Genomic DNA, 6,851 nt, shown 5'->3' on the forward strand with positions numbered 1-6,851 from the left:
TAGTGTCACCATCCCGCCATAGTGTCACCATCCCGCCATAGTGTCACCATCCCGCCATAGTGTCACCATCCCGTCATAGTATTACCCTCCCGCCATAGTGTCACCATCCCGCCATAGTGTCACCATCCCGCCATAGTGTCACCATCCCGCCATAGTGTCACCATCCCGCCATAGTATCACCATCCCGCCATAGTGTCACCATCCCGCCATAGTATCACCATCCCGCCATAGTATCACCATCCCGCCATAGTGTCACCATCCCGCCATAGTGTCACCATCCCGCCATAGTGTCACCATCCCGCCATAGTGTCACCATCCCGCCATAGTATTACCATCCCGCCATAGTATCACCATCCCGTCATAGTGTCACCATCCCGCCATAGTGTCACCATCCCGCCATAGTGTCACCATCCCGCCATAGTGTCACCATCCCGCCATAGTGTCACCATCCCGCCATAGTATCACCATCCCGCCATAGTATTACCATCCCGCCATAGTGTCACCATCCCGCCATAGTGTCACCATCCCGCCATAGTATTACCATCCCGCCATAGTGTCACCATCCCGCCATAGTATTACCATCCCGCCATAGTGTCACCATCCCGCCATAGTGTCACCATCCCGCCATAGTTTTACCATCCCGCCATAGTATCACCATCCCACCATAGTGTCACCATCCCGCCATAGTATTACCATCCCGCCATAGTGTCACCATCCCGCCATAGTGTCACCATCCCGCCATAGTGTCACCATCCCGCCATAGTATCACCATCCCGCCATAGTATTACCATCCCGCCATAGTGTCACCATCCCGCCATAGTGTCACCATCCCGCCATAGTGTTACCATCCCGCCATAGTGTCACCATCCCGCCATAGTGTCACCATCCCGCCATAGTATCACCATCCCCGCCAGTGTCACCATCCCGCCATAGTATTACCATCCCGCCATAGTGTCACCATCCCGCCATAGTGTCACCATCCCGCCATAGTGTCACCATCCCGCCATAGTATTACCATCCCGCCATAGTGTTACCATCCCGCCATAGTATTACCATCCCGCCATAGTATCACCATCCCGCCATAGTGTCACCATCCCGTCATAGTGTCACCATCCCGCCATAGTATCACCATCCCGCCATAGTGTCACCATCCCGCCATAGTGTCACCATCCCGCCATAGTATCACCATCCCGCCATAGTATCACCATCCCGCCATAGTATCACCATCCCCGCCATAGTATTACCATCCCGCCATAGTGTCACCATCCCGCCATAGTGTCACCATCCCGCCATAGTATCACCATCCCGCCATAGTATCACCATCCCGCCATAGTGTCACCATCCCGCCATAGTGTCACCATCCGCCATAGTATCACCATCCCGCCATAGTATCACCATCCCGCCATAGTGTCACCATCCCGCCATAGTGTCACCATCCCGCCATAGTGTCACCATCCCGCCATAGTGTCACCATCCCGCCATAGTATCACCATCCCGCCATAGTGTCACCATCCCGCCATAGTGTCACCATCCGCCTTAGTGTCACCATCCCGCCATAGTATCACCATCCCGCCATAGTGTCACCATCCCGCCATAGTGTCACCATCCCGCCATAGTGTCACCATCCCGCCATAGTATCACCATCCCGCCATAGTATCACCATCCGCCATAGTGTCACCATCCCGCCATAGTGTCACCATCCCGCCATAGTGTCACCATCCCGCCATAGTATCACCATCCCGTCATAGTGTTACCATCCCGCCATAGTGTCCACCATCCCGCCATAGTGTCACCATCCCGTCATAGTGTCACCATCCCGCCATAGTATCACCATCCCGCCATAGTGTCACCATCCCGTCATAGTGTCACCATCCCGCCATAGTGTCACCATCCCGCCATAGTGTCACCATCCCGCCATAGTGTCACCATCCCGCCATTAGTATCACCATCCCGCCAGTGTCACCATCCCGCCATAGTGTCACCATCCCGCCATAGTATCACCATCCCGCCATAGTATTACCATCCCGCCATAGTGTCACCATCCCGCCATAGTGTCACCATCCCGCCATAGTATCACCATCCCGCCATAGTGTCACCATCCCGCATAGTATCACCATCCCGCCATAGTGTCACCATCCCGTCATAGTATCACCATCCCGCCATAGTATCACCATCCCGCCATAGTGTCACCATCCCGCCATAGTATCACCATCCCGCCATAGTGTTACCATCCCGCCATAGTGTCACCATCCCGCCATAGTATCACCATCCCGCCATAGTGTCACCATCCCGCCATAGTGTCACCATCCCGCCATAGTGTCACCATCCCGCCATAGTGTCACCATCCCGCCATAGTGTCACCATCCCGCCATAGTATCACCATCCCGCCATAGTGTTACCATCCCGCCATAGTGTCACCATCCCGCCATAGTATCACCATCCCGCCATAGTGTCACCATCCCGCATAGTGTCACCATCCCGCCATAGTGTCACCATCCCGCCATAGTGTCACCATCCCGCCATAGTATCACCATCCCGCCATAGTGTCACCATCCCGTCATAGTATCACCATCCCGCCATAGTATCACCATCCCGCCATAGTGTCACCATCCCGCCATAGTATCACCATCCCGCCATAGTGTTACCATCCCGCCATAGTGTCACCATCCCGCCATAGTATCACCATCCCGCCATAGTGTCACCATCCCGCCATAGTGTCACCATCCCGCCATAGTGTCACCATCCCGCCATAGTGTCACCATCCCGCCATAGTGTCACCATCCCGCCATAGTATCACCATCCCGCCATAGTGTTACCATCCCGCCATAGTGTCACCATCCCGCCATAGTATCACCATCCCGCCATAGTATCACCATCCCGCCATAGTATCACCATCCCGCCATAGTGTCACCATCCGCCATAGTATCACCATCCCGCCATAGTATCACCATCCCGCCATAGTGTCACCATCCCGGCCATAGTGTTACCATCCCCGCCATAGTATCACCATCCCGCCATAGTGTCACCATCCCGCCATAGTATCACCATCCCGCCATAGTGTTACCATCCGCCATAGTGTCACCATCCCGCCATAGTATCACCATCCCGCCATAGTGTCACCATCCCGCCATAGTGTCACCATCCCGCCATAGTGTCACCATCCCGCCATAGTGGTCACCATCCCGCCATAGTGTCACCATCCCGCCATAGTATCACCATCCCGCCATAGTGTCACCATCCCGCCATAGTATTACCATCCCGCCATAGTATCACCATCCCGCCATAGTATTACCATCCCGCCATAGTGTCACCATCCCGCCATAGTATTACCCATCCCGCCATAGTGTCACCATCCCGCCATAGTATCACCATCCCGCCATAGTGTCACCATCCCGCCATAGTATTACCATCCCGCCATAGTGTCACCATTCCCGCCATAGTATCACCATCCGCCATAGTGTCACCATCCCGCCATAGTGTCACCATCCCGCCATAGTATCACCATCCCGCCATAGTGTTACCATCCCGCCATAGTGTCACCGACCCGCCATAGTTCACATCCCGCCATAGTGTCACCATCCCGCCATAGTACACCATCCCGCCATAGTATCACCATCCCGCCATAGTGTCACCATCCCGCCATAGTATCACCATCCCGCCATAGTGTCACCATCCCGCCATAGTATACCATCCCGCCATAGTGTCACCATCCCGCCATAGTATCACCATCCCGCCATAGTGTCACCATCCCGTCATAGTGTCACCATCCCGCCATAGTGTCACCATCCCGCCATAGTGTCACCATCCCGCCATAGTGTCACCATCCCGCCATAGTATCACCATCCCGCCATAGTGTCGCCATCCCGCCATAGTATCACCATCCCGCCATAGTGTCACCATCCCCGTCATAGTGTCACCATCCCGCCATAGTATCACCATCCGCCATAGTGTCACCATCCCGCCATAGTATCACCATCCCGCCATAGTATCACCATCCCGCCATAGTATCACCATCCCGCCATAGTATCACCATCCCGCTCATAGTGTCACCATCCCGCCATAGTATCACCATCCGCCATAGTATCACCATCCCGCCATAGTGTCACCGTCCCGCCATAGTGTCACCATCCCGCCATAGTGTCACCGTCCCGCCATAGTGTCACCATCCCGCCATAGTATCACCATCCCGCCATAGTATCACCATCCCGCCATAGTGTCACCATCCCGCCATAGTATTACCATCCCGCCATAGTGTCACCATCCCGCCATAGTGTCACCGTCCCGCCATAGGTATCACCATCCCCGCCATAGTGTCACCATCCCGCCATAGTGTCACCATCCCGCCATAGTGTCACCGTCCCGCCATAGTGTCACCATCCCGCCATAGTATCACCATCCCGCCATAGTGTCACCATCCCGCCATAGTGTCACCATCCCGCCATAGTGTCACCGTCCCGCCATAGTATCACATCCCGCCATAGTATCACCATCCCGCCATAGTATCACCATCCCGCCATAGTGTCACCATCCCGCCATAGTGTCACCATCCCGTCATAGTGTCACCATCCCGTCATAGTGTCACCATCCCGCCATAGTATTACCCTCCGCCATAGTATCACCATCCGCCATAGTGTCACCATCCCGCCATAGTATCACCATCCCGCCATAGTGTCCACCATCCCGCCATAGTGTCACCATCCCGCCATAGTGTCACCATCCCGCCATAGTGTCCACCATCCCGCCATAGTATCACCATCCCGCCATAGTATCACCATCCGCCATAGTGTCACCATCCCGCCATAGTGTCACCATCCCGCCATAGTGTCACCATCCCGCCATAGTATCACCATCCCGCCATAGTGTCACCATCCCGCCATAGTATCACCATCCCGCCATAGTATCACCATCCCGCCATAGTATCACCATCCCGCCATAGTATCACCATCCCGCCATAGTGTCACCATCCCGCCAATAGTGTCACCATCCCGCCATAGTGTCACCATCCCGCCATAGTGTCACCATCCCGCCATAGTATCACCATCCCGTCATAGTATCACCATCCCGCTATAGTATCACCATCCCGCCATAGTGTCACCATCCCGCCATAGTGTCACCCTCACGTCATAGTGTCACCATCCCGCAATAGTATTACCATCCCGCCATAGTATTACCATCCCGCCATAGGGTCACCATCCCGCCATAGTATTACCATCCCGCCATAGTGTCACCATCCCGCCATAGTGTCACCATCCCGTCATAGTATCACCATCCCGCCATAGTATTACCATCCCGCCATAGTATTACCATCCCGTCATAGTATCACCATCCCGCCATAGTAATCACCATCCCGCCATAGTATCACCATCCGCCATAGTATTACCATCCCGCCATAGTGTCACCATCCCGCCATAGTGTTACCATCCCGCCATAGTGTCACCATCCCGTCATAGTGTCACCATCCCGCCATAGTATTACCATCCCGCCATAGTGTCACCATCCCGTCATAGTATCAACCATCCCGCCATAGTATTACCATCCCGCCATAGTGTCACCATCCCGTCATAGTATCACCATCCCCGCCATAGTATTACCATCCCGTCATAGTATCACCATCCCGCAATAGTATTACCATCCCGCCATAGTGTCACCATCCCGCCATAGTGTCACCATCCCGCCATAGTATTACCATCCCGCCATTGTGTCACATCCGCCATAGTGTCACCATCCCGCCATAGTGTCACCATCCCGCCATAGTGTCACCATCCCGCCATAGTGTCACCATCCCGCCATAGTGTCACCATCCCGCCATAGTGTCACCATCCCGCCATAGTGTCACCATCCCGCCATAGTATTACCATCCCGCCATAGTGTCACCATCCCGCCATAGTGTCACCATCCCGTCCATAGTGTCACCATCCCGCCATAGTGTCACCATCCCGCCATAGTGTCACCATCCCGCCATAGTGTCACCATCCCGCCATAGTATCACCATCCCGCCATAGTGTCACCATCCGCCATAGTATTACCATCCCGCCATAGTGTCACCATCCCGCCATAGTGTCACCATCCCGCCATAGTATCACCATCCCGCCATAGTATCACCATCCCGCCATAGTGTCACCATCCCGCCATAGTGTCACCATCCCGCCATAGTGTCACCATCCCGCCATAGTATTACCATCCGCCATAGTGTCACCATCCCGCCATAGTGTCACCATCCGCCATAGTGTCACCATCCCGCATAGTATCACCATCCCGTCCATAGTGTCACCCTCACGTCATAGTATCACCATCCCGCCATAGTGTCACCATCCCGCATAGTGTCACCATCCCGCCATAGTATCACCATCCCGCATAGTATCACCATCCCGCCATAGTAATCACCATCCCGCCATAGTGTCACCATCCGCCATAGTGTCACCATCCCGCCATAGTATCACCATCCCGTCATAGTGTCACCATCCCGCCATAGTGTCACCATCCCGCCATAGTAGTCACCATCCCGCCATAGTATTACCATCCCGCCATAGGGTCACCATCCCCCAAGTGTCACCATCCCGCCATAGTGTCACCATCCCGCCATAGTATTACCATCCCGCCCATAGTATCACCATCCCGCATAGTGTCACATCCCGCCATAGTGTCACCATCCCGCCATAGTGTCACCATCCGCCATAGTATCACCATCCCGCCATAGTGTCACCATCCCGCATAGTATCACCATCCCGCCATAGTAATCACCATCCCGCCATAGTATCACCATCCCGCCATAGTGTCACCATCCCGCCATAGTATCACCATCCCGCCATAGTGTCACCATCCCCGCCATAGTATCACATCCCGCCATAGTA

Source organism: Ascaphus truei, chromosome 5 (assembly GCF_040206685.1).
Source record: "Ascaphus truei isolate aAscTru1 chromosome 5, aAscTru1.hap1, whole genome shotgun sequence".
NCBI lineage: Eukaryota > Metazoa > Chordata > Amphibia > Anura > Ascaphidae > Ascaphus > Ascaphus truei.